This window comes from Ceratotherium simum, chromosome 22, assembly GCF_057802395.1.
Source record: "Ceratotherium simum simum isolate JZ-2026a chromosome 22, ASM5780239v1, whole genome shotgun sequence".
Lineage (NCBI taxonomy): Eukaryota > Metazoa > Chordata > Mammalia > Perissodactyla > Rhinocerotidae > Ceratotherium > Ceratotherium simum.
Genome location: NC_141921.1, coordinates 29,764,047 through 29,792,040, shown reverse-complemented (window position 1 = coordinate 29,792,040; position 27,994 = coordinate 29,764,047). Strand labels below are relative to the sequence as shown.

General features: G+C 56.3%; 1 long non-coding RNA gene across 2 annotated transcripts in view; it reads right to left on the bottom strand.

Annotated features, from left to right (window-relative positions):
* LOC147914117 (uncharacterized) overlaps positions 1-19,782 on the bottom strand; it is a 49,100-nt gene extending 29,318 nt beyond the window's left edge. Inside the window, exons 1-2 of one of the 2 annotated variants that reach the window (XR_015555804.1) lie at positions 19,385-19,782; positions 19,054-19,151 (exon numbers count right to left, since the gene is read on the bottom strand). This is a non-coding gene — a long non-coding RNA (uncharacterized LOC147914117). The remainder of the gene's footprint in view (positions 1-19,053; positions 19,152-19,384) is intronic. The other variant, XR_015555803.1, reaches the window with a different exon arrangement.
* Positions 19,783-27,994: the final 8,212 nt, after the last annotated feature.

Sequence of the window (27,994 nt, the reverse complement as noted above, 5' to 3'; positions counted from 1 at the left end):
CAGCGTGGGCCCTGCTCCCCAGAGGCTTCCTAACTGCTGATCTGTGCTGCCCAGCCAGGCACACCCCAACACTCTGCCTGCTTCCCCCACAGTGCGGGTCTTGATTTGTGGGCTATGTCCGTCCTATCCAACTCAGGGTTGGCAAGGGCGGGGGCGTATCCCCCCTTCAATCTAGACTAGAGGCTCCCCAAAGATACCATATCTCCCGGGAATTCAAGGCTCCCATCTCCCACTTAGAGCATTAAGGGGGCAGGATAGTGTGGTGATTCAGAAGAAGGACTCTGGATCTCAGTGTTCCAAGTTCAAAGGCTGGCTCCACTAGGTAGTGGCTGTGTGACCTTGGGCAAGTCACAAGGCTTAACCTTTCTCAGCCTCAGTTTTCTGATATGTAAAATAAGGAAGATAATAATAGGGCTGCTATGATGATGACGTGAATATCTATTTATAAAGTTAGAAGAGTGTCTGAGGGCCGGCTCCGTGGCTTAGCGGTTAAGTGCGCGCGCTCTGATGCTGGCGGCCCCGGTTCGGATCCCGGGCGCGCCCCGAGGCACCACTTCTCCGTCCAACGCGAGGCCGAGTCCCACGTACAGCAACTAGAAGGATGTGAACCTATGACATACAACTATCTACTGGGGCTTTGGGGGGAAAAACTGAATAAATAAAATCTTTAAAAAAATAAAAAAAAATAAAAAAAAAAGAAGAGTGTCTGGGACATGGTAAATGCTATGTAAGTGTTTATTAAATAAGTAAAAGTAGGGTTCCATCCAGCCCTGAAAGGGGCCCCCTATAGGGTACAGTGCAAGTGACAAAGCAAGCCCGAGTTCCAAACAATGAAGACACACAGGGAAAGGAAAACAGGTGGCAGAGACCTCACACCTTGGGAAGCCCCTTGTGGCAGAGACCCACTCCTTCTCCCCCCACATCCTCCAGAGCCAGAGGACCCCATTTCCTAGCCCTATCAGTCTTCAGATCTAATCCCCCTACCCTAATCCCCAAGCCACTTCCCCTTCCCTCCCTCCAACTGCTAACTTTTTCCAAGCAGCCAGACAGATTATGGCCAGAATCCAGGCCCTGCTTCTCTTAGTTGCTGTGTGACCTTGGGCAAGTCACATAGCCTCTCTGAGCCTCGCTTTGCTTCCTCATCTCCACAGGGGATAATCCACCCTGGAGATCTGTCCTAGAGATTAACTAATAACTGAAATCATGCCCATAGATTTCTCCCCAGGTGCCTGGACATGCTAGCGTCCCACAGGCTTGACCGCATGGATGGATGTGCTGTTTGAGCACTGCAATGCGAAGGGGGCTGCCATTAAAAACTGACCCCCAGGGCCGGCCCCGTGGCTTAGAGGTTAGGTGCGTGTGCTCCGGTGCTGGCGGCCCAGGTTCGGATCCCGGACGCGCACCAACGCACCGCTTCTCTGGCCATGCTGGGGCCGTGTCCCACGTACAGCAGCTAGAGGGATGTGCAGCTATGACATACAACTATCTACTGGGCTTTGGGGGAAAAAATAAATATATAAAATTATTATAAAAAAAAAAAAACTGACCCCTATTTTAAAAGTTTCCCCAACAGCCCCTAAGCACCACTTAGATTGCAAGCCAAGCTCCCTGTCCTTTAAACCACTACCCTATGACATTCAAATACTGTTTATTAGAGGGTTGGCAGGAGCCGCATGTCAGGCCTCTCTTCACCAAGTTACTGCGTCTGAGGCCCTGAAGCAGACCCGGGGTGAGAAGAGGGAGGAGTAGGAGGGACCACAAGTGAGTGGGGAGGAGAGGGCCCCTTTGGAGGAGAACCAGGGAGAGTGGAGAAGACCCCTGGGTTGAGGGGGGGCAAAAGGGAAGAGGGACTTCCCCCCAAGGCCCTCCCTCTCCCCCACAGCTAACTCAGCAATCACCTGGCCTGGCCTTCCACCTCTCCGAAAAGGAAGAGGAGCCAGCAGCAGCAAGTTACGATAGACGATTACCCGCCGTTAATTAATTAAAATAAACAGCAAATTAAATACAGCAAAATTAAAATAGCACAGGAAATTAATTCCCTACCAGCCCTACCTCACAGGTGAGAAGCTTAAAGGGCTCCTTGCACCCAGGATCCAGGGCAGCATGGGGGTCACCAGAACCTGCCTTATACTATAAGTTCTGGCAACCCCAAATACCAGTAACAGAACCTAGCTACCCATGGGGCTTTACCCGGCTCTGCCACCCCAAGACTGGCCTCCCCGCTCCTTACTCCCAGGGGACTGCAAGCCCTGGGTCACATTCCTGAACCCAAGCCCTGCTCCCCCTCAGTGGGCAGGAAGGGTCCTGACACCCTCTCAGCCAGGGATTGGGCACTGTGCCCTCCTGGGCACATGGCCCACATCTACCACCACAAAGGTCAGGGCAGGGAGGAAGAGAGGCCTTGGCCTTCTCTTCTGGGTCCCCTCTGGGGCTTAGAGTCAGATCCTGGCAAAGACCTCTCCCTTCCATGCGGAGCTTCTAGCCCTTCATTCGGAGCACCCAAAATCTGTCTCTGGCGAACCCCTCACTTTACTCCTCTCTTTTGCTCAGAATGCTCAGGAAAAAAGCACTGCTGAGGCCCAGAATCTCCTGCCAGAAGACACCCAACAAAATCGGCTAGACCACCCTAGAGCATGATACCAGAATTCCCTCCTACACAAGACTAATCACCTCATGGCACGGATGGGGAAACTGAGGCCGAGGAGGGCCAAGCATTTGTTTGCAGTCACCCAATGACGTTGCGGCAGAGCCTGGAGCACAGTCTCAAATGGGCACATTCCATGTCACCACCAAAACATCAGATCTCTAGAGTGCAGCTCAGCTCCACGCTGACCTCGCTCTCGGCCTGGCCACCAAGGCCTCGCCTCTATAATCCCATCCCACGACTCCCCCTTCTTGTGTCCCATACAATAGCCGGATTAGACTCCTTGACCTGCCCTTGGGCTGGTTTTCACAGAGTTCCCTCTACCTGAAGTTCCTTCCGCCATTTCTGCCTGCCCCAAATCGACCAACTTCTGGCTGGCTCAATGCCAGCTCCTCTGTGAGCCACCCAGAGCCCTGACAGGTGCTGCCTCATCCTCCTTTAACCTCCTAGGGTGCTTTGCCCCCACTCCCATGCCTGGCTTTCTCTGTTGCCGTGTAAGCTGAGGTTATCAGGTACATGAGCTTCCTGGAGCCACAGATCACCTCACCTCTGGGCCCCAGCCCCCGGCACAGTACCCAGCACTCAGTAAATCTCCTCCTCATCTGATGTCCCCCCATGACCTACTGATAACTGACAATAATGACTATCATTTATTGAGCATTTACTACAATGATGGACCCAGCTCATAGAGGTCGTGTGACTTTCCTGAGGTCACACGGCTCTGGTACTGGAACCCCACTGGTCCTTGCTCCTAAATGAATCTCCTCTCCATCCCGCTCACCTCTTCTAGGTCAGATCACCATCATCTCCTACCTGTACTACTCAAGCCTCTTGACTAGCTTCTCTGCCTCCAGTCTCTCCCCACCCTGTCCTGTCGCTAAAGACTTCCCATGAGTCTTTGTGGTCCACTAGACAAAATCCAAACCTCTGAGCATGGCATCTAAACTCTGTGACATCTAGCTTCTGCTCTCTTTGCAGCTTCTCCTCTAGTCTCTGAACATCACCCCATTTTCCCAGCATACCATACCTTGATTCACTTCCAGGTTTTGCATATGCTGTTCCCTATGCCTGGAACACCCTTCCCATATTTTTCCTCTTATGAATCCCTACACATCCCTCAACATCCAAGATCAAGAGTTACCTTATAAGCTAGTCAGACGAGACAAGCAACAAACAAACAAACTGGTCACAAAATTAAGAGTTCTATGAGGGAAAGACATGTGTCACCAGAGTATCCCCAATGCTTAACCCATAATCAATGCTCAGTCTGAAATGAATGCTCCGTATATAACTGCTGACTAAACAGAGAAATGACAAAAGGATGCAAGGCCACAGTATGCAGGGCTGGAGGTGGAGGGGAAGAGACTGAGGCCAGGAAGGCCAAGGACACGGTGGAGCGCAGTGACAAATACTGTCAGGGATGCTCTGCAGCAGAGCTACACTCTTGGCAGAGGGAGTGTTTGTGAGAGACGGAGGAAGGAAAGTGATGGTGTGAGGGAGGCTCTGAAAGTGTGTGTGTGCGCACGTGTGTGAGAAAGTGGTGCAGATGTCTGTGAGGGAATATATGTGTGTGCTGCATTTGTGAATTAGTCTGAGAGCGAGAAGGTGAGGAAGAATGTAAGAGAGAGCATGTATGTGTGTGTAGGGGGGTCTGTGTGAGAAGGCGAGGGTGTATGTGAAGGAGAGCCTGTGTGCTATATTTGTGTGTGGGTCCTTGTGAGAGAAGGTGCAGGTGTATGCCACGAAGGTTGTGGGTATGTTAAGTGAGGCCGGCTGTGTACATGCTGTGTGTACGTGCTGTAGGTTGTACATGTCTGCTGTGGGGGGAGTGACTGGAAAGACAAAAACAAGGGGACACCTGAGGGGGCGCATGAGTGAGAAACTGTAAGTGTGGGGGTGTGGGGGTGTGAGCACGTGCAGGGGGAGATGGTGTGCCTGTGAGTGTGTCCAATGGGTAAGGTAAGAGATGTCAGGGCTCTGGCTCTGCTAAGGGTGTGGCTGCCATGGCCTTGGCCACAGGCCCGGTGCCAGAGGTGAGGGCTGGCCCTGGGCCCAGGGTGGGGGGCTCTGACTGAGCAGAAGATTCCTCGGAATTCTCCCTGGAGCCACAGGCGCCAGATTACCATGTCTCCAGGCAGGGAGGTCGAGGAGGAGGCCCAGATGTGTGCGCTTTACATCTGTCCACAGCAAAACCTCTGGGCATTTCTCTGTCTTTGTCTGTGTCCAGGTGTGCACGCCTATGCTTGTGTGTGCACTGCCGGCTGTGTGTCTGTGCCTGTCTTTGTCTCTGGATGGATCTGGGCCTTTGTCTCCGTGTGTGTGGCTGTTGGTGTGTGCCTCTCCACATGACTATGTCTGGGTTGGTGTGTGTCTCAGTGTATCTGTGTCTGTGGGGCACAGTGTGTCCTCGATCTGTGCGTGTCTAAGTAGGGCTGCGAGCACCCCCTTGGACAGCCTGTTTGTAGCTGGTCTATGGGGCCTTGTGGGAGTGAGGGAATGTTGTGCTTTTGAGGCCATGGGTCTAGGTCTCAGTGTGTCTGAGTGTGAGTGTCTGCTTGTATCTCTATATGTGACTTATGCTGTGTGTTGTAGTATGGAAATGCTTATCTGTGTCTGTGGGATGTGCGTTTGTGAGACCAAGGATGTGTGTGTCTCTGTGCCTTTGTGTGTGTGTGTGTGTGTGTGTGTGTGTGTGGGGTGTGAGGGGTTTGTCACAGACTGGTGAGCAAGTTAATCTCAGACTCCGTGACACGTGGAATAAAATCACGCTCCCATAATGGGATCATTCGTCTTCCTGTCCAAGGAGAGAACCAACTCTTCACCCTCCGCCCTGGGGGAGCCAGTGGGGCCAGGGCCAGGCACGAGCCACCATCCAAGCCCCTTTCTGGCCTTAGGACCCCACCCCTACCCCTCCTCTACCACACCAGGCCCATTCTGCCTCCAGAGTGCCCTGGTGCCCACTGCGGGCTGGGCTGGGCTCCAGGACATGTGACTGAGCCTTAGAAGCCTGTCCTGGGCCCCCCCAGCCCCACCCACTGCTGAGGAGGGCCCTGCCCCCAGATGGGAGGGGGGGTGCAGGAAGGAATCTTTGGGCCCCTCCTCCTCCCGGAGGGGAGGGATGAGCTGCAGGCCCGGCTGGGATTTTCCATCTCTCAGCAACAAGATTCCTGGTGAGCAGGCTGCAGGGTTTGGCAGGGCGCCTGCTGGAGACCCGCCCTCACCCGCCAGGACGCCTGGGTCCCCAGGGCCAGGCAGCAGCGGGTTCCCTGGGGAGCTAGGAGGGCCCCAGAACTCCAGCCTACTACTGCCTGGGCTTGTGGGAAAGCCAGACTCTTCCAGGCTCCCGCTCCTCAACCAAAGATGGCTCCATAGCCCCCCAGGCAAACCAACACCCATCCTCTGGCCTCCCCCCAGCCTCAGCCTTTGCTTCAGAAAGCCATCGCAGGCCAGCCACCAAGCACCACCCACTCTCCGCCTGAACCTCAGCACAGGCCCAGCCTGGGTTCTAGAGCTCACCTCTGGGTTTGAGGGCTCCCAAGGCCAGGGCTGTGCTTCTCATCTCAGATTGGGGCTTCTGAGGACAGGGCCATGTGTCCTGCAGCTGCAAAATCCCTCTTGGTCTTAGCGTTCCTTCCTGACTAAGCGGACAGGCACCAGGAGAGTATTTCAAAACCAAGGCTGGGGAAACTAAGGCACTGAAGCCCTCTGCCCTACCTACCACTATGACTCAGAGGACAAATCCAGTAGTCTGGACACACACGGTCTTAATCCTCCCCAACAGCAGTAGCTGCAACTCTTTCTTCCCCATAGCGGGTTCAATTTCAGGAGGGGGGGGAGCATCAGTTGGAAGGAGAGGGGAACGGGCAGGTGGACCCCTCAACCCCCAGCCTTGGATAAACAGCTGGAGGGCAGGTTTGGTAAGGGATTAAGGTTGAGGAGGAGGAGAACTGAGATGCTCCAAGATTTCTGAGCCTAATTCTTCTCCCTTAAATTCCCCTCCAAGCCCCCCAGCTCTAGCTTGGTCCACCCAGGGTCATGCTGTGGCCCCAGGCCAATGTCAAGGCCCCTCCATCAGCTGTTGCCAGGGAGTTTTCACCCCAACGGGTTCCAAAGGGAAGGGCTGAACTGACACTAGGGACCCAGATTGATCGGGGTAGGGGGCATGGCCCCAAAGAAGCAGCTAACAGCCCCCTGTACCCTCCCAGGAGCTGGGGGCTCACAACCTCCAGGAAAGAAGCTAAGCTGGTGAATGGGGCCCAGGAGGAGGTGGCCTCCCAGCCCTGTCACCACACCCGGCCCCGCCCTTTGAACAGGCCAGGAGACCTGGGATCCCATGGGCCCCTACAGCTCACAGGGTGTGTGACCTTGGGCGGTTGCTGCTCCTCTCCAGGTCTTAGCCTCCCCACCGCACAATGCAGGAAGTGGCTGACCTATCCCAGGTGTCCCCCCTTCAGCTCAGCTCCCTTAGCACTAAGCCTTGCCCTCTCTCCAGTCTAGGGGTGTCACCCAGAATCTGAGCCAGATGGGGTGAGGCTGTGGCAGTTACCTGGGGAGTCCCTGAAGCCACCCAAGTCAGAGCTGAAGAGCCTATGGTGATTCCCCCTCCACCACGCATCCATTTTCCAGAAGAGTGAAACTGAGGCCCTGAGAGAGGGTTTGGGTCTGCACCAAGACCTGAGTTTTACTGGTGGGGTGGTCAAGAGCACGGGCTCTGGGGACAGAAAGACCTGGATTAAAATCCCAGCCATACCAGAAACTGGTTCTATGAAGTCCCTTGCCTTCTCTCAGCCTCAGACTCCTCATCTGTAAAATGGGTAGCAGCGCCTCCCTCCTACAACCACTGAGTTGAAATGAGAAAATGCATGTGAGGGGCTTGGCACAGCGTAGCAAGTGCTCGAACAATGGTAGCTATCATGATTATGGGTGGTATTAACAGAAACCCAAGTGGCGGGGAGAAGGGAAGGAGGGGTCCCGACCTGGCTCATCGTCCAGCCAGGTCGGGACCCCAAGGCCTTAGCCCAGGAGGGCCAGCCAAATTCCTCAAAGCCCCTCAGCTGTCTCCCCTATTCGTTAAAGGCCTCTCATTAGTGAGCCTGGGCACCTGCCCCTCCACCCATAATAAGGCTCATTAGTATCTTAGCCCCAAGCTCTGAGCCCAGAGTCTATGCCTGTGCACACACATGAGGGTGGGGGGCTGCAACCGGCCACCAGCCAGGAGACAGCATCCTCGCCAACCACACCCCCTGCCAGTCATCAGTGGGGCCCGTCACCACCCAGCCTGTCACCTGCCTGCCTCGCACCCGCACCACCTGTCACCCACCCAGCTCGTCACCCACCCAGCCCATCACCTGCACCACCTGTCACCCACCCAGCCTGTCACCAGAGCCGCCTGACAGGCATCTGGGTGGGGGACAGGAGATGGGGAGGAGAAGACCACAGGGGTGTGGAGCTGGGGGCCCCAGAGACCCTGTAGGACCCCCACTTCAGCTCGGCATCCTGCAGCATCGCCATGGCAACCTCTCAGCCGCAACCACTTTCCCAAACATCCCCCGCCCCCCCCAGGCCCTGCTCTTAGCTGAGCTGAGGCTGACAAGAGCCTGAGTGACAGCAGAATGGGGCAGGAAGGAGGGGGTTCATCAGCTGGCTGGCCTTGGCCATCCTTCCCTCTCTGGACTCGGTTACTCCATCTGCAAAATGGAGGGGCCCAAATGGGTGAGACCCCTGTAGGCAGGCCATTCCTCTTCAGCCTGGATTGGCTGAGCCAGCTGCCAGTGAACCTGTGAGGGCTGGGGGTGGGACAATAGGACAGGGGTTTCTGGGTTATTCCACACTCCTTTGCCCCTGGCCCAGCCCAGAGAGGCTGGGCCTCTGGCCTAAGCTCACACAGCAAAGGAAGAAGAGCAGGCTGGAAGGGAGGGGGATCTGCCAAAGGACTGCCAGCTGGAGACACCACACTGAGTGACCCAAGGTGACCGGGGGCTGAGTTGGCCCCCACCTCCGAGCTGCATTATTTATAAAACTCAGAGCTCAGGGCTGAGCAACAGCTGCGGCGCTGCCCCTCCAGGGGGCACATGCCACAGTGGAATGGAGAAAACAAGGTGCCTCCTCAGGGAAGGCCCTTGGGGTCCCTGGCTCCCTCCACAGCTGGCTGGGGCAGGGGCTGAGGTGGAAAGGGGCAGCAGCTCCATCCTTCCCTCCCCGCCCCCTCTCCTCTCCACTCCTCCAGGCAGGCAGCGATAGGATTACTTCTGCATGACTGCCCGCTCCACGGGGTTCCAGAGACCCTCCTGCCTGCAGCAATCTTTAAAATTCCTCCAGCCCAACCTCGCTCCCTTCTTCCCCGCAGTGAATGCTCCAGTGTCTACCGCAGTGTGACCGCCACTGCCGCCACCACCACCAAGCCGGCTGGGGCCCAGGTCCCTGGCGCCCACGGGCAAAGGTGGACCCATCCTCAGGGTATAGCCCAATGTCCCTCAGAACCCTCCGAGGCCCGGGCCCTGGCCCATCCCCTCTGGCCCCTGGGGCAGGTCCAACCCTACAGAGTATGGCTCCAGCTGGGGTCAGACATGCCAGCTGCACCAAGGCGGATGGGCACAAATGTGCAAACACCTGGTGGATCTTGGCATGCCTGCCCATGTCCTCTGCTGCCAGAACCTGGCTGCCCCCACCTCTGCTCTGACCACCCCCCACCTCACCAATCCCTGCTACCCCTGGGGTGGGCAGACAGCTGGGCCAGGCCAGCGCCTGTGGCTCCCCAGGGCACAAGAGGCAGGCAGGAGATCGATCCACTGAATTTTTTAAGGCTCTAATGGAGCCTGCATCCCAGGACTTAGGGCCTGGGACACAGGCGATGTCTCAGGGACCCCTCCCTCAGCATTGCAGTTGCTTCTTCTTTCAGATCTTGGGGGTCAAGGGAACCTTTCTACAAGCCTTCCCTTAGCAAGAGAGGAGACATGAGGGGCCCCTGGGAAAGAGATGGGATTGGGGGGCTGTGACCAATACCCAGAGGCCTCCCCAATCTCCCCAGCCCTAACGCAGGCAGAAGCAGCTCAGCCTCTAAATCACTCCCCTCATGCTGCCCTCTGAGGCGGATTCTGTGCATCTGTAATTAGGGGGTGGAACAGATGGTGGAGATTCCGTTTAAAATCATGCATCTAGTAAAGTAACCTTCACTGTCGGAACTGACTCCCAGGGAGACCAAGCCCTGAAGCCTGGATCTGGGGGGGGCGGGGCGGGGAGCATGTCAAGCCAGCACCTTCCCCATCATTTTCCCCGAGGCCCCAGGCCCAATGTCCCTCTCAGGTGAGCCAAGGAGGAGGGGTATCTGGCAAGCACCTGAGAAAGCACAGGCTGGGGGTAACACCCCCTGCTCCCCCATACCTGCCAGAGCCAGGGCAGGGCTGGGTACTCAGAGTTCTTGGCTGAGAGACCAGGGTGACCAGGTGCCAAGAGCCCCCAAAGAGGCCCCAAACCCCCAAAGCCCAGGCCAGGGTGCCCAGAGCACAGGGTCTTGAGTGGGGCAGCTTTGAACCAGATGTACAGCCTTACTGTCCAGGAATGAAAGGCCTGGGGCAGTGAGAGGGGTAGAGATGCCTCCCCAGGCAGAGGAGGCGCTGGGCAGTGGGGGAGGACTGGGCAGCTGAGAAAGAGAGAACACAAGAGTGAGCAAGTGTGCGTGCAAGGCTGAGGCTGTCTGGGCAGGCAACTGGGGGAGGGGGACTCGGGAGAACAAGGTGGGGTGGGGGAGCTGTGATGGAGAGTGCTATGGAGGGAGGGTGTGCTGGAATGTGTGCTGGTGGGAGTGAGGGCTGCAGATGAATTGAGGCGGGGTATGTGACAGGGTGAGGTGGGGGCGCAGGCAGAGCAGGGAAGAGCAGCAGAGCTCCAAGGGGTGAATGGCTGCAGGGCTGTGACTGAGCTGAGTCTGTATCTGTGTGTGAGTGCCGGTGGTCGGTGTTTGGAGAAGTGTGGGGTCTTGTTCTGGGTCCTTAGATGGCTGAGGAAAGTACTGGAGCTGGAGCTTGTTGGGGACATACAGAGGACTGCCTGTTTGAGGAGGTGTTGGATCTATGGGGGAATGTGTGTGTGTGCCTGTGTGTGCATGTGCGCACATGCACGTGCATGCCTGGGGAGGTATGAGAAGCTGTGGGGGACATTATCTGTTTAGAGATATACCAGAACTGAAGCTATGTCTGTGTGTTTGAGGTAAGCGGTGTGGCTACAGGGGTGTTCTTGTTTGAGTGGGTGTGAGGCAGTGTGTCTGTGTGCATGTGGCGGGGAGCTGAGTGTTTGGAAAGGTGGACGGGGCTGTTATCGGTGTGTTTGGGGAAGCACTGGGCTGCAGCTGGAGGAAATGCTGGGGCTGTAGGGAGAGCTGGTGTGTGTGTGTGGCGAGGTCCTGGGGCTCTGAGTCTGAGGTTGTGGAAGGCATGTGGAAGGTGTATGGAGCCTGCAGCAGGGTCCTGAGTGGACCTGAGGAGGTACTGGGGATAGAGAGACAGTTGATGTGTTTGAGGATGTGGTAGAAGCTGTGTGTGTATGCTGGGGTGTTTGGAGGTATATTGGGGATCATAAAAATCTGGGTTTTGGTTAAGCACTAGGTCTGTAAATGTGTGTTCATGTGGGTAGGCATGTGGTGGTTGTGTTAGGGGGAGTGTCCGGACTAGGTGTGTATATGGGGCAGCTGGATGTCAGGAAGCGTTTGTATGTGGAGAGGTTGTATGTTTGTGGAGATGCTGGGGCTGTGTGTTTGTAGATGAAGCAGTTGTGTGTTTAGGAGTGTTGGAGCTGTGAGGGTATGGGGGGCAGTTGTATATTTAGGAGGTGTTAGGGGCTGTAGTTGAGTCCCTGTGCCTAGAAAGGTGATGGGGCTGCAGGTGAGCATGGGTGCCCCTCTGGGGAGATGAAGGGCAGAGTCCTAGCCTTTGCTCAGGGGCCCAACTGGGGGGGCTGCCCACTAGAACCCCTCTGCTGGGGGGTGCCTGCCCAACCCCAGATCCTGTGCAGGGGGTGTCAAGACAGTCAGTCCATCTGTCTCAGCCTGTGCCCAGGCCCGAGAAGCAAAGCCTCCTCCTCACTCCCTGGGGGGCGGCAGCGCATCCCAGCCCACCCATCTGTCTTCAGATGGTCGAGGCCGCAAAGCTGCCTGGAGGGCATCACTGCGTTTGAAGAGGCACGGGCTGGGGGTGGGGGGGAGGGGGGGGAGGAATGCACAGCAAATAGTCCTCGTGGAGGCTCCTTTGAAAACCACTGACGCCAGGAGAGAGGAAGAGGGAGGCCCAGGGCGGGTCTGTCTGTCCTTGTGCATCTGTGTGGGTCAGTGCCCAACTATGAGCCTTAGAGCCCTTCGCATGCGTTTGTGCGGATGGCCTCCGTTCAAGCAGCATCCTGGCCTTGGAAAACAGCCCTCCAACCCAGGCTACAAGCTCACAGCCTCACACAGGCAGCTACCCCCTCCTACATGCACACTGCCAACACTCACACACAAACACCCGCACTCTTTCACATCTGCATAACTGCACCCTCACACACGTGCAGCTCACCTCACCCCCAGGGCCCTATACCCTCACATATGTACACCCATTACACACAGTCCCACACTCTGCAAAACCAGGTACAGTCACACACACACCTGTCACATATACATGCATCCACACACACATACCTGACAAGTAGCTATCACACGTACACCCACACACCGTGGATCTCCCTGTCACACCCATATCCCATCTCACATGCACCAGTCTCTCTTTCACACACACAACAGACACTCACCATCCTTTATATCTGTACATACATGTACATGTTTGTACGTGCACAACACACACACACACACACACCCTCACCAACTCGCAGCTCTTTCATACCACCCAACCCATCAGCCAATTTATGTGTGTCCACGCCAGGCCCTGCAACTTCCCAAGAGGGCTCCCACCAGCTGAGACGGCCTCCTGCCAGCTGGGTCGGAGTTGGGGGGCATACCACCTCCACCAGCCTCACCCTAGACACCACTGCTCCCTGGGAACCCTGATCTTCAGCTCCAGAGAGAAGAGCCCTCTCTGCTCTGGTGTGACTGCCACTGTATACATGTGAGAGTGTGACAGTGTGTGTCAACATGTCCTGAGACCCCATGACGAGGTCTGTGTGTCACTGCCTGTGTAGCTAAGGAAGCATAGGGATGCGTTCACCAGTTATGTTTGTGAGATGCAGGATGAGTGTGAGGGTGGAGATCTGTATATGACAAAATGTGTGTGTGTTTGTCAGTGTCTGTGAGACAAGGCCAATGTGGACAGGTGTGAGTCTGGGGGTGCATTTATCCAAGGAGACATACACCCGGTGAGTGTGACAGGATATTTTCTGAGAGTAGGGGTCAGGGCTAGGAGAGCCACTCTCAGCGACTCCCTCCCGGACAAAAAGAGCAGGGAGGAGGGGTCTCTGGGACGCTTCTCTCTCTCTCTTTCTCTCTGACCTCTTTAGCAGCTGGAAACTGAGCCGGGGGTGGAAGGAATGGAGACTTGGCTGGCCTGGGGGTTTGGGGAGGGAAGCAGAAGAAAACACCTTCCAGATTCTCATCAAATCCCTGTTTGTGGTTTGTAGCCTCAAGTCTCTCCTCTCTCTTTCTCTCTGTCTGGGTTTCCCCCTTTCTTTATCTCTTCCTGTCTCTCACTCTCTCTCCCCATCTCTGTCACCTTGTCTCTCTTCTTGGATCTCCCTGTCTCCAAGCCTCTGCCTGTCTGTTTCTCTCTCCCCAGGCCTTTCCATTTTTCTGACTCCTCTCTCTGCCAGCACCTCTGTCTGTCCGTCTCTCCCTGTCCTGGTCCATCTGTCCGTCTCTCTCCGTCTGCCTGTGCGTGGGTGTCCCTGTCCATCTGTTCCACCACCCATCTGTCTGGTTGTCTGTGCTAGTCCTTCTAAGGGTGCCCACTCGCTCCCCAAGGCACCCTCCCCCAGGTCAGCAAAGGCCTCTGCTGGCTCAGGGGGTGGGGAGGGGGTGCAGAGCTGCAGCTTCTGGAAGCTTCAGTAGCAGCTGGGCTGAGCTGGGAGTTCGGGGCCAGCCAGCTGCAGAAGCGGCCCCTCCCCTGGGCTCCCAGGCCAAGGACCCCAGAGCAGAAAGAGGATAGAAAGCAGGGCCTCACTGCAGCTGAGTTGGTGTATGTGTGCATAAGGGGGGGACTAGGGGGCCTCACTTTACCCCACTTCACCATTCCTCCCAAAGCCAGGCCCTGCAGGAAAGGGATCCTCAGTGCCCACCTTCCTTACCCTCTAACCAATGGAGGAGACGCTGGCAATTCAGGAGGGAGGGGCGGGGGGATGCCAGGCCTTGGGGGAAGGAGGGGGTGGGAACCATAGCTTCCTGTCAGCTGGGTGGGAGCGGGGGCTCCTTCCCTCCTCCCTTCCAGGCAGTCCCTGGGGATCCCTGCAGTTGTGGTCCCAGCTCCAGGCATGAGGGGCCGCACAGGCAGTTCTTGCCAGCTCCCACAGGGGCCATTCCCACCTCCCAGCTTCCCCAGAGCCTCTGACCCATAGGGATATGGGGGGGTGGGGATCACACAAGTGTTTCCCCCCTCCCCAAGTGGAGGTTGGTTCAGGACATGTGGGGACTTTGGCCCTGTCTAGGCACTGACCATCCTGAGAGGCCCCAGGTAGCCCACCTACTATCGCCAGACCAGCACCTCACACACAGACACACACACACAGAGCACCTCAGCACTCACGGCCCACCACCCCTACTCCCCCGCCCAGCACCTCAGAAGGTTCAACAGGCAGCCCTGCTCCCAGAGACCTGCACCCTATCCTGCACCGGTGGCAGGTTCTAACAGTGCCCCCAGCACAAAGCCAGCAGCTAGAGACGGCATCCCTCAACACCCTCCCAGGCTGTTCTGTTCCCCTCACTCCCTCTCCAAGAGTAGCTCACAGCCCAAATCCCACAATTGATGGGGAAACTGAGGAAGAGATGGAAAGACACAGTCATCCCTCCTGAGACCCTGGAGTGGGATCATAAATGAGGAATAGGGAAAGAAAGGGACTCTGCAGGGGCAGAATCTGGCTCCTTCCTGACCTACCATGGGCAAAGTCCATATTGGCTGCACCCTCCCCACAGCCCTACCGCTGGGCCAGGGCCAGAGGCTGGCTTCGTCCCTCTAGAGCTCTCCTTGCCCCTGGCTGGGCCCCCTCCCTCTCCTTGCTTCTGAGCAGCCCTCCCTGCCCTCTCCCTCCCTGCTCTGGCTCTCTCATCCTCAGCTCTTGGAAGCCTGACTCACTGTTTCCCCTCCTCTCTCCCCTCCCTCCCTCTCTCTCCCGGCAGCGGCGCCTCCCCCTCCCCTGGGGGGACTCCGGCCACAAGGGTGCCCGCCTGCTCCTCTCCCCAGGCTCTGGCCCTGCTCAGCACCCAGGAGGCCCCCTGCAGCTGTTCCAATTCTGTAACTACAGAGAGGTGGGTGAAAAGAGCCTAGGTCCCAGGCCTGGCTCTGCCAAGTGTCTGTGACCCTGGGCAAGTGGCTCCCCTCTTTAGACTTGGTTTCCTGCTGTCAAACAAGGGGGGTGGGGATCCAACTGGATGATGCCCCTGGCATCTCTTGGACTCTAACGTTCCCACTTTTAAAACCCCGGTGCCTCTTGGCACAGAGCACCCACAACCTGTGGGGCACTGTACCTGCCTCAGGCCCCGCCCCCAGGTCCAAAGAAGAGCTCGGCTCTGTTCCCAGACATTTGGAGAAGGCAGCGGGGAGACACTGCCCCGGGGGCAGGAGCATTAGTCAAGTGACCCCTGGAATCCCCCTGTCTCCCCATTCTCCCTCCTCTTGTGGGAGTCTTTCCCTCTCTCTCTCCCCCACCTGTCCTCCTCCCTCTTCCCAGAGACATTTGCTTGTCTCTCCTCCAAAAACAATCCCAGCATTTGATCTTGGTGAGAGGCCCATAGTGCTCGCTAGGGCTTGTGGGGTGAGGAGTGGCACATGCCTAAGCCTTCTTGGTCCCCTGGACCCCACCTCCAGGGGCTGTGATCCTCGCTCTTCTCTTCGCCTGTTTTCTCTCTCACCGCCTCATCACTGGCTTCTGTCACCATCTTCCCTCTCTCCACCTCACATGTGGCTGTCTGGGTCTCTCTCCTCCCCACCTCCTCCATTCTCCCCCCAGCTCTCTCCCTGGGGGGGCCCATCTGCTGGCATTAGCAACAATGTTACCCTTGCTCCCCCTTGCAGTCCCCAGCTCCACCCTATCCTGGCTTCCTCTCCCTGCTCTGTCCCAAGAGACCCAGGAGACCCAGAGACAGAACTGGGCTCCATCCCATAATAGCGAGTCTGTTTGACCTCACTCAACCAGACCAGAAGGGCCTGGGCATCTGGTACAAAGGCACGGCACCCCCTGGTCTTGGGTGGCTGGCATGAGACACAGAGCTCTGTATTCCACAAACAAAAAAAAGAAGTTGACCTGGGGGTGGGACAGAGGGGGAAGAGGGGAAATGAGGGAGATCAGGTTTGCCTGGAGGAAGCCCTGGTCCAAAGGGGAACAGAAGCAAGAGGAGAGAGTGGCTCAAAGTCAATGCTCCAGGCTGATCTGAGAACAAGCCGTGTCCCTCTGGGGCTCTGCCAGTCCAGAGCAAGCACCCCCCCCAAAAAAAAAACAGTCTTCTGCCAGGGACAGTTTGCCCCTCAAGCCTCCAGCACAGCCACAACAATCAGGTGGAGAGCCCATCCTTTAATCTCCTTTAGGATCCAAGTCCAACCTCTGCAAAGTACACCTTCACTTAGCTCAGTAGGAGGTTCCAGAAGCCTCCCTGCCATCAAGATCTAAGCAGGTGGAATGGAGGGAACAAAACCCCCCAACTCCCAAGCCCCCTCACCAAAGACCCCGTCAAGGGCTGGGAAGCAACACAAAATAATGCTAGAATCTTCATACCCCTAAACTGAGAAGCTATACTGTCCATCCACAGCACCTGTGGATGCAGGGGCTCCCTGCCCCCACGACCCTCTTCCAGACCCCCCAGCCTAGCAACCATAATAAACAGCAAGATCTTTTGCTTTATGACACCAAATTTCTCCAAGCCCAACAGCTCCTTCCATCACCTCCTCAGCCATAGATCACATTAAAAACTCACAGAGGGCAACTTAAACACATCACATTTGTTTCTCTCTATATTATTTCAAAAGTAACGGCATTAAAAATGGATTTTACTACAGAAAATAAATATCAGCACGTGGGCTGGAAGCCCAGGCAGGGGGAGAGAGCCCACCAGGAGACTGTCCCTGAGGGCTTGGGCACAGCTTAGGCACTGACCAAGGAGGTGGCTGAGAGGCCAGACTACACCCTGGGATGTGGGGGGATGCCTGGGGAGGGGGCAATGCTTGCCCACTTGGGTACCTGCCCCAATGCCAGACCAAGAGGGACAAGAGTCACTGGTTTGGACTGGTGCCCACTGGTCCCCCACAAGCTCATGCCCTCACTGATCTTTGCAACCTCTGAAAGGTGGGAGCTCTGGGGCAAGAAGTTCACCAGTCTCTGGGGGTTATTCCAACTATTCACACAGCAGGAGAAAAAAATGAATTCAACTTACTATCCAGTTTGATTTTCCATTACTATAAAAATAAATATACATCTGCTCAAAGGAGGGAGATGGCAAGCAGCATGCACATGCCACCTGGGGGGTCCCCCCACAGCTCACCACCACAACCCAGCCTGCCCCCCCAAGCGGTGGGGGGGTAAGGGGGTTGGACAGACTGGTAATCTTTCACTTACAGCCCTAGCTCACACAGCTATATACACCGGGCCACACGGAACAGGAACAAGCCAACAATAGAAACACCCCAAATGCTCCTAGCAGGACTCTGTCCAGGCCCAGGCACATGCCCCCGCCCCGCCGGCGGCAGCAGCAGCAGCGGATAAAATGTGGCCACCCTGACCCGGAGGCAAAGCTTGTCCTCACACCCTGAGCTCTGCCCAGGGAGCTGGGGCCAAGTCCCGCCTGACACCAACTGGTCCGGCGGGAAACGCCTGCCCAGCCAGACAAGCACAGGCCCCCCAAGGGTCCCTCCTTGTGCTCAGGGACCAGGCTGGTGCAGCCCAGCCCTGCCTCCCAGGGTGACGCCTGGGCCCAAATTCAGCTGGCCCTGCCAGTCAGGCACTGGTGCAGAACGGAGGGCACCAGGCTCAGCCCCTCCCAGCCCAGCCCCAGGGCCCCCAAGCTGGGAGGGAGGGGGGGACTCCCCACCCCTCCACATCTGGCCCTGGCCCCCAGGGTCTGCGGTAGAGAATTCCCGCCCCCGCTTCTCTCTCTCTCTCCCTCCTCCCTCTCTGTGCCCGCTGCCCGCCTCAGGGACAGCCCCAGCTCCCGCCTCCGGCCAGCAAGGCCCACATCCTTCCTCCCTCAGCTGGCCCCTTTGCCTGGCAGGAGGCTGGGGGGTCAGGCTGCTGGGGAACCCCTCCAGCTCCCATCAGTCCTCGTCCCCAGCCCCCAAACTCTGGGTTGCTGTCCCTTTTCCTGTAGAACAGGAAACAAGGTTATTTCCTAGACTCAGAGCCAGTCCCCTGCCCCTCTGGCTCTGCCCGGGGACCAGGACCCAGCAGGGGAAGGCACCCTCAGCCAGAAAGCAGAAGATTCAGCAATTCACCCCCAGCTACCGGCCCAGGGGGCTGACAGCTGTCACTCAGCACCCCACCCCCTGGGGAAGAGGGGGCCGATTCAATCAGAACCCCAAAGGAAACGCATTGATAGGCGATTATTTATTTATTTATGCAAAAGTGAGCCGACTTTGTTCGCCAGGTAACTGGGCACGCGGCCCAACGCCTCCGGCCCCGACTGCCCCCAAATCCCTCCTCCGCCCCACATCCCCTCCGGGTCATTAGGTCCCCGCCCCTCAAATCCCGGAGCACCAGCGGAACCTTGGGATTTGGGGGTTGGAGAGGAGGGGCTCCTCCCTCCGCAGTCTCCCCCTTTCCCAGTGCCGTTCCTAAAATCCAGCCTTGTTCTCCGCTCCCACGGTCCCCCCCTTCACCCCTCCCCTCACATTCTCAGCAAGCTGGAGAGCAAATTGCAGTTTTAAATCCAAAGACGGAGGGAGGGGGAAGGAGGAGGGGGCGCGCGGCAGCGCTGGGCGCGCACCTCGCCCCCGAGCCGGGGGAGCCGCGGGGCAGCCAGGAAACCCGAGAACCCCCCCTCCCCGCCCCCCCTTCTCGTCCACCTCCCCCTCCCCCTTCCCGGCGCTGCTTGCCAGGCTTCGAGCCGAGCCCAGCCGAGCCGCGGGCCCCGGTGGAAACAAAGACCGATCGCACCGCGGGCACCGCAGCCACCGGGTCCGGCGGACTGGACCGGGGCGCGCGGAGGGGGCGCGGGGCCCCCCCGGTGCGCTGCACAAAAGAGCCCGGCCGGACGGTCCCCAGCGGGGGTCTAGGGCTGGGGAAGAGGCGCCACTCACCGGAGTGCTGGGCTGCCGGCTCCGTGGGTCCGAGCCAGGCGAGGGGTTTTGGGGGGCGTCTGTCTTCCGGCGGCGGCAGCGACGCGGGCGCCTGGCTGCTGGGGAGAGGAGTCGTGGAGGAGCCCTGAGCCGCCCGCCGTTGCTGACAGCATGGCTCGCGCCTCGGCTCACATTCTCCGCCGCTAACTCTGCTGGACACGGCCCCCCGCTCCCGCGGCGCCCCCCCACCTCGATCACTCCTTCGCTCTCTCTGCGCCCCCCTCGCTCCCCCCGCCGCGCACACACTCTCACAGCCCTGGACACCCCCGCCCCCACCCCCCCAATTGCAAACCTGGGAGGGAACGCGCCCCGCGTAGTCCTCCTCCTGCTCCTCCTCCTCCGCCCTCCTCCCTCCCGCTCTCTCTGGCAGTCTGTCTGTCTCTCTGACTGTGTCTATCTCTCGCTCTCTCTGCCTTTCTCTGCTCTCAGAGCTGGGTGGGAAAAGGAAATGAGGACAGAAAGCAGACGCTGGCTTTGGGTGGTGGTAGCTGGATTCCCTCTCTCCCTCCCTCCTCCTCCTCCCCTCCCTCCTCCTGCCTTCTGCTCTCTCCGCTGCGAGCTGGGCTGAGCGCAGCCTGGCGGGTGGCTCGCTCTGCCCGCCCGCCCGCCTGTCTGTCTGTCTGGTCTGCCTCGCTCGCTCCCTCCCTCCGTCTCTCGCCCTCGCCCTGCCTGCCTGCCTCTCTCCGTCTCCGCCGCCGCCGCCGCTGCCTCTGCGAGCTCGCCTTACCTTCGCCGCTCACCATCCGGAACCCCAGGGGGGAGCGCGCGCGCCGCACGCCGGGACTTGTAGTCCCCGCCCCGGCCGCTCAGCGCGCGGGGCGGGCGGGGCCGCGCTGATTGCTCCGACGGCGCGGCCCGGAGCCCGCGGGGACGCTGCGCCCGGGCTCCTCTGGCGGGGGCGTGTCCTCGTTTACCAAGGGGTGCTGGTTCTCCCCAAGGATTGAGAATGTTTCCCACGTCCCTTGTCCTCCGCGGGGTGCTCTGGCTCGAGCGGAGGTTGCGGGTGGGAGCGAAGGGGCGGGGTCTGAGAATGGAATCAGAGTCGAATAGGGAATCAAGGGATTAGCCAAAGGGCCTGCGACTTTCTGGGGCGTCCCAATTAAATGGGAGAGGAAGAGGAGAGAGGGGAGGACCGGCTCTCTCAATTTGGGGACGTTCTCCCTCTCTGAAAAGGTTTCCTACTGAGTAAAGCGCAAGGGCTTATTGGCCGGAGGGCTGCTCCAGAAACCTCAAAGCCCCACCAGCGCCTCCTCCTCACTCGGTAACCCCGACTCATGCCCTGAGCTGTGGGTTTAGCCCCGCCCCCTCTTCGCCTAGTTTTCCTAGAAGTCCAAGGGCGCAGGGCACAAAAGTCCTGGGTAAATCCACAGATAGCACACACACACACACACCACCCCCTTCCTGAATTCGACTGAGCCTTTTCATGGTGTCAGGAAGCAAGATTCAGCTTCAACAGTTCAGAGCTCCTGCTGCGGCCCAGGGGCTGGGCTCAGCACTTTCACCTACCTCCTCTTCAGGTCACATCTGTTATCCAGCCCCTAGCTCTGGGCCCCCTGCCTGGCCTATCCCCACAGATGGAAATGTGCACTGCCAGGGGAGGTAGCCCAGGATGCACAACTGCTGCTGCAGCCATTTACTGGACACCATGGGCCCCCTGAGTCCTGCAAAGACCCGTGAAATGGTACTGTTATCATTTCCATTTTAGTGATGAGGGCGCAGAGGCCCAGGCCCCCCAATTAAGAAGTAGTAGAACCCAGCTGGACCAGGGTCTGGCTGATTCCAAAGCTCACTGCTTAACCTTCGGGCCATGGCAGGAGTTGTGACTCCCCAGGGCTCTGTCTGACCTTCTCTCCCAGTGTCTGTGTCTCCTCCCTTGGCACTTCAGTTCGACAAAGGTTAACTGAGGTATGCAGGGCTCACAGGGGACACGGAGATGAATAATGCATGGTTGCTGTCCTGTCCTCCGTGTCTATCAACACCGGCCCTGACTGGTCCTGCACTAGTCCCACTTCTGACATTCCTTTGCCCTATGTCTGCTGGCTTTGTCTGTCTTGCCCCATGTCTGAAGTTCCTCCAACAGTGCCTTTGTCCTTGGCCCACCTGTTTCTGACTCCTCCTTTGGCCGTGGAGGGTGATGGCCAGCATGTGACAAAGGCAGGTGGTGACATTTTGCCAACTGCAGCTCCCTGTCACCACCTTCCCTACACCTCCACCCCTCCCAAACCCCTTCTCTAGGACAGTCTGGAACTCCCAGAGGGCAAAAGAGGGGATCTGGGGGGACACTCTCTATTGGACTTTTTTTGGGGGGGAGGGCAGCAGCAATGGGAGAGGTCTAGGGCCCTAGGTAGTACACCTATTGATCTGGCATCATGGGGCTGGCATGGCCAGCTGGAGAGGCCCCCATTTGGGAGCAGCTTCTTGCAGGCAAGCCTTGGGTTCAAAAATTTATTCATTGAATGGGAAGTATTGTAAGGTCAGATATTAATGAAAGCAGTGGTTAAGGTCATCAGGGGCCCTTTGCAGCTCCAAAGCCTGGAGTCTAAAGTTATCACAAATAGATGAGGCTTTGGCATCTTGCCCTAGCTGGTCCCCATGGGAGGGAGAGACCTTAGCATTGAGGAGGGTGGGAGAGGCCCAGGTTCCCCTTTCTTTCACCCCCCAGCCCCCAACACACACACCCTTACAGGTTAGGCTCTGCCCCAGGGCGTGAAGACCCCACCCCCTTCTGAATCAAGTTTTGAGAGGGATTTGGGTGGGCTAATACAGGAGGAGACAGAGAGCCCCAGATACATGGGGCAGAAGAGGAGTTTGGGAAAGGCATGAGAGGGGAGAGGTTAAGTGACGAGGTGCAGAGGGAAAGGTTAGTAGGGCCCATGGCTCCACTGGTGATACGAGAATAAGAGGTAATTTTCCAAGCATGCCCCTCCCACCCCAGGCTGCTTCAGCTGCCCCCTCCCCAGAGAGGGTGGGTGCTATTAGCCTCCAAGGTGTTGGGCATTGCTGGAAACCAAGCATTACAGGATTTCCCAGTCATTTGGGGGCTGGTCTTTCTCTTGGAATCTCTCCAAATTGTGTTGGGTGGGGGTCTCCCCACACAAACGCACTCGGAGTCTTCTTGTGGGCTGCTGCTGCCACCTAGTGTCCAATCTCTATATCTGCTTCGGCAGCAATAGTCTAAGATGGGGATACCCAGTGTTTAAAAATAGTGTCCAGGTCACCGCAGGCTGGGCAGGGTAGCGGTAGGTTCCCTGAGAAAGCAGACTTGAAAAGGGGGACCTAGGGTGTGGAAGAGCCTGCATCACCCTTTTCTGGGCTCAGCTCACTCCGAACACTTTTGTGTCAATGTAAGTAGAAGGTGGTCTAGCTAGACCCTAGGAAATAGAGGGGAGAGCCTAGAGATCAAATTGTGCGGCCTAAGGGTTTGGAGGCCATGTGGAATAGGAGTTAGACAGACTTGCTCCTGATTCTGCTTTTATGTGTGTGTCCTTAACCTCTCTGAGTCTCTCAGTTTCCACGAGTGTAAGATGGAGTCACCCCATCCCTGCGTTACAGACGGGGCTGCTGAGAGGATGTAATGAGCACACGGGTGTGAAAGCACTTTGAAAGCCGGCAAGGGCGTGCTGAGGGGTTATTGAGCCATGATCCTTGTAACGGCGATAACTGAGAGGTCACAGCAGTGTGAGCTGGGCGCCTGGGGCTCATGGAAAGGGCAGAGTGAAGCGAGCCTTGCGGACGGGCAGGCGCTGTCCTCCCTGAAGTTCCGGGGCTGGCCCCACTCTTGGAGCTCCCCTAGGAAAGGTGTGGATTGCTAGAGAGAGGTTCAGCGCAGTCCACAGAAGGAGAAACTGAGGCCGAGAGAGTTTGAGGGCCTGTCCTCAGCCACTGAGCTACAGGTCCAGGAACAAGAAGCCCATTGGACTGGAGGCGTTATAGCCTTGGTTTTCCCCTCCTCTGGATGGGAACAGCTCAGAGCTGGGGCCCAAGAGACCATGGAAGCAGGAAGCCCCCCTCATTGTGGTACAATGAGAACTAAGGCCCCCAGGCCCCCATTATCCCTCCTCCTGTGCCGGCCCCTCTCCACTCCCCCCTCCCTGCAAGTCCTCCCACATTCCTCCAGGCAACAGGAAACCCCAGCTGCAGCCCAGACTTCAAACAGCTCCTCCCTCTGGGCAGGGGGTGTGGGAGGAGAGGCCAGAGGCCAGAGGGCAAAGGTCAGCTTTGTTCCTGCCGGAGGTGGTGAGGGACCCAGAGGAGACGGAGGGGGGCAGGGTAGGGCCCTTGACAGCCACACTGCGTGTGTGTGAATTCCTGTGTCCATCAGGGTGTGCGTGGTTCTCACTGTCAGCCTGTATCTGAGGGTAATGTGCGTCCTCGGTTTCCTTTCAGCTCAGGGACCTGAGTTCTGTGTCTGAAAGTACGTGTTTATTTGTCTGTGGGTGCTCAGCCTGGGTTCTCACCCACAGACATGTCTGTAGGTGTCATCATGTGTATTATGTGTCTGGTTCACAGGCCTGCTCAATGTGTCCTCCTGTGAGTGTGACCTGGTGTGGTTCTTTGTGTCCAAGAGGGATGTCCCTCTCCTGCCTCTTTCCTTCTCATCCTTCCGCATTGGTCACCAGAGTTTTCATTCTGGAAAGTGAATCTGACTGTTACTCCCCCGCTGAAAACCTTTCAGTGGCTTCCCATGGCCCAAGGCTTAGAATCCTAGCCCGAGTGCATGGCAGACAAGACCCTTGCCTACCTTGCCATCTTCATCTTTAGCTACCAACTCCCCGTAAATTTTTCACTCCAGTCACACCTACCTAATTGTAACTCCCTGCACAGTCCCATTTCCTGCCTCTGAGCTTACTTAATTCGGTCAAGTCTGAAATGCCCTTCTCTTGCTTCTTTATCAAGCAAACTTTTACTCCTTTTTCAAGTCTCTGGTGAAGGAACACCTCCACTGAGAAGCCTTTCAGACTTCCCCCTGCCCAATTGAGTTAGGACCCTCCCTTGTTCTCCCATATTTTCTGCCTGTGTCTGTCCCCTCCACTCTCATCATCATTAAACTATGAGCTCTCCACTGAGAAGCCTTTCAGACTTCCCCCTGCCCAATTGAGTTAGGACCCTCCCTTGTTCTCCCATATTTTCTGCCTGTGTCTGTCCCCTCCACTCTCATCATCATTAAACTATGAGCTCTCTGAGAGCAGGAACTATGCTTTATCTCCCATCTTGTGGGATGGGAAGGTTCTGAAGGGATCTAAGTCCTCCCATCCTAGAGGAAAGTTTCCAGCAGTTTTGGATGTAGTACCCAGAGTGACCACTAGAGAGAGTATGGCTATCATTGCAGGACCATCCAAGCTGCGGGATGTGTGAGTGTGTGTGTGTGTGTGTGTCTGTGTCATGGATGAGACGGTTGGGTGGGAGGAAGGCTTTGATAACGTACCTGGGAGAGAACTGCTGGAGTAGATAGTGGGTCCACTCAGCTCAGTACTGGAGCAGTGGGATCCAGGATAGACTCACACCCAATAAGTCCTGGGCCGTCCAGATTTCTTCTCTCTGACTTTTCTTTTTTTTTTAAGATTTAATTAATTTATTCCCCCCCCCCAAAGCCCCAGTAGATAGCTGTATGTCACAGCTGCACATCCTTCTAGTTGCTGTATGTGGGACGCGGCCTCAGCATGGCCGGAGAAGCGGCGTGTCGGTGTGCGCCCGGGATCCGAACCCGGGCCGCCAGCAGCGGAGCGCACGCACCTAACCGCTAAGCCACGGAGCCGGCCCTCTCTGACTTTTCTCCACAACTCAGGGGCCATTCCTCTTGGTTTTCCGACCCTCCTACCTCTTGCCTCTGACCTTCCAACCTTCTTCTTCCATGCCTCATCTGCACCCTCAACCCTCCCATACATAGTTATTTGCACTTGTCTGACTTGGCCACCTTGCTCAACCATACCTCTGGGCCTTTAAACATGCTGTTGCCTCAGTGGGAGATGATTTCAGCCTCTGGCTGCTTCATCAGGCAGACTTTTCTTTCATATCCTCCAAGAAGTCTTCCTTGGCCTCCAGACTGACCTTTCCCCTAAGTGTTGTAATTGTTTACTATTTTGCCTCCTGGAGAGGACAGGTGCTCTTAGTCTAAGAGCCTACAGGAGACATCAGTAAATGTGTGTGAAATTAATAAATGACTTGGTTCTTTTATGATTACAATCCTCAGCACATATGGGGCTACCCCAGACCGCTAGCTGCACCATGCCCTCCCTGGGCTGAATCTTGGTTAGTTTTATGCTTTCCCATGCTTCTCCATCAAATAAGGGAATGCGACACAGTGGGAAGCATGAGACTTTGAAGTCACACAAACCTGGGTTCAAATCCTGACTCTACTATCCAGCTGCATGACCTTGGGTAAGCGTTGTAGCCTCTCAGAGTCTTGTTTCCTCTTTTGTAAAACGGGAATAATCACACTTCTGCACCGCCTCCCGGTGAGGATCAAATTAGATAATGCCTGTGAAACACCCAGCATTAGTCAATTGTCCTCCTCCCCCACCATGAACTTGAAAATAAAATTGCCCTCTGAGTTTTAAGCCAGTAAAATCCATGCATCATGGAGGAGAAGAGCCAGGAGGGGGAGTGAATGAGGCGAGAGATGGTTTTATAAACGACTGAAGAGTTTTATGAACGGTGGAAACCACAATCAAGGTGACCCGCCTATAATCTTAGGGAAGCAGGGCAAGGATGTGATTGAAATTGAAAAAACAGAGGCCTAATCAATTGCATTGTGCTCTATCTGAAGGGAACAGAAGGATGCACAGAAAAGCGGGTGCAAGGGAGACTTCATTCGGCTGCACCAGAGGGAGGCACAGGGAACCAGTAGATAGATTCCAGGCTCAGGTGGCTCTGGTCTCTGCCAAGGAGCAGTGAGGGCCTGGTGAACTCCAGGTGGTTCATGGCTCTGCTGGGCCTTCATTTAAACTAAATGGGCGGCTAGGTATCAGGCAGAGCCCCGACAGGCAGGCAAGAATATTCTGGTCCTGGGAAAAGACTATAGAGACTAAGAGCACTGACTTTGGAGTCAGAGGATCTGGTTCAAGCCTCTGCTCTGCCACTTATGTCCTATCACCTATTTACTTCATTGTGCCTCAGTTTCCTTATGAGTAAAATGAAGAGACAATAGCCTTCTCCTCACAGGATTCTTGTAGGGTTAAAGGGCATCACGCATTTAGTAGGATGCCTGGCACAGAGTAAATAACTTGTAAATGGGAGTGACAAAGAGACCTAATATGTCTTGAGTATTTTGTACCATTTCACAGATGAGGAAACTGAGGCTTGGAGAGATTAATAACTTGCACAGAATTACACAGCTAGCGAGTGGCAGAGGCAAGATTTACACCAGGCACTACAGCTCCAGAGCTGTGCTCTTATCTGCTTACTCCATGGCAGGTGGAAACAGTGGGCCTCTGGCTTATACATCAGGCTCTTGTGAGTTTAGTGGGCCAGAGATGGTGGCCCTTGGGAAACCATAGCCCCTGGGAGTTTGAGTGTCTAGAGCTAAGGCTCCCACTCCTGTGACTACCTCTCTAAGCAGCCACTTGGCCCCTATCCATCTTGTTGCTCCCATTCAGCAATCCCCAGCACAGGGATGATCACAGGGAACTCTCAACCTGCACTTGCCACCTTGTCCCCTTTTCTTTAGGTCACTCAACTTGGGGGGCTTTCCAGAGAATCTTCCTACCAATATCTAGAGGAGGGAAGATCCTCCAAACCTCCACCTGGGGCAGATATGATCTCTTCCCAAAGCCCAGAGGCAGTGAGGTCTAGTAGAAAAATCATGGGCCTTGGTGTGAGATCTGAGTTCAAATCCTAGCTCTGTCACATACATCTGAGTGTCCTTAGTATGTCACGCAACCCCTGAGCCTCAGTGTCCTCATCTGGAAATGGGGGCTAATCATAGAACCAGATTCAGGACTGGTTTAAGTGAAAAGATGGATGCAAACACAGCCAGCATTCAGTAGACAATAAATGAGTTATTATTACTATTATTTCTCCCCAGCCTGACTGTGAACTCCTGCAGGACAGGGACAGGTCTTGTTTGTATTTGTGTCCCGGGTCCTGTGTGGTCCTTCACAGAGCTAATGCCTAGTAATTGTTTGCCAGTTTCAGCAGTGATTCCCAGCTCCCGGACTCTTTCCCTGTCCATTCCCTTAGTAGGGAAGGGGTCAACAACTTCCTGACGGGAGAGGTGGGAATCCTTATTCCTTGTTCCTCTTGTTTCCACACGGAGGCACATCAGCCTCCAGAGTCTCTCAAAGGGGGAGCCAGGGGGTGGGACAATTCTTCATCACACAGGTGCATGGTAGGCTGTTTAGAACCCCTAGTCCCTGCCCACTACACGCCATTAGGAGCCCCCAGTCCTTGTGACAAACAAAACTGCCTCCAAACCTCTCCAAAAGCCCCCTAGGGGGCAGAGTTGTCCAAGTGAAACCCAATGAGCTGGACTAACTCTCAGACCTCTCCCCTCCCCTACTTCTGTCCTCTTTTGGGGAGCTGCAGAGGGCCCACTGGGGTCTTCCCTCTGCCCCTGTCGGGGGAGGCCTAAGTTTCTGCTGTTGAGCCTGTGATGAATGGTGAATCTGGTGAAATCAAGAACCCACAAACCCACTGCACACAGATTAAAAGCCGCATCAGGAATGAAGGGGACACTTTGACCTTCAGTTGCCTGTCTTCTGTATCCATCTCTCAACTCATCCTAAAATCACATGGGGACAACTGTCAGGATTTTTGAGTGTCCTAAAACACACCTTGGGTGCCCTGTGCTTAGCAGGCATTAGGGCACTCTCTCACCTCCCCCGTGTTCCAACAGCCAAAGCAGTCCCCCTCACCTCCCAATGACCACCAGCCCTCCAAGGAAGGGATTTTCATGGCTCGAGAA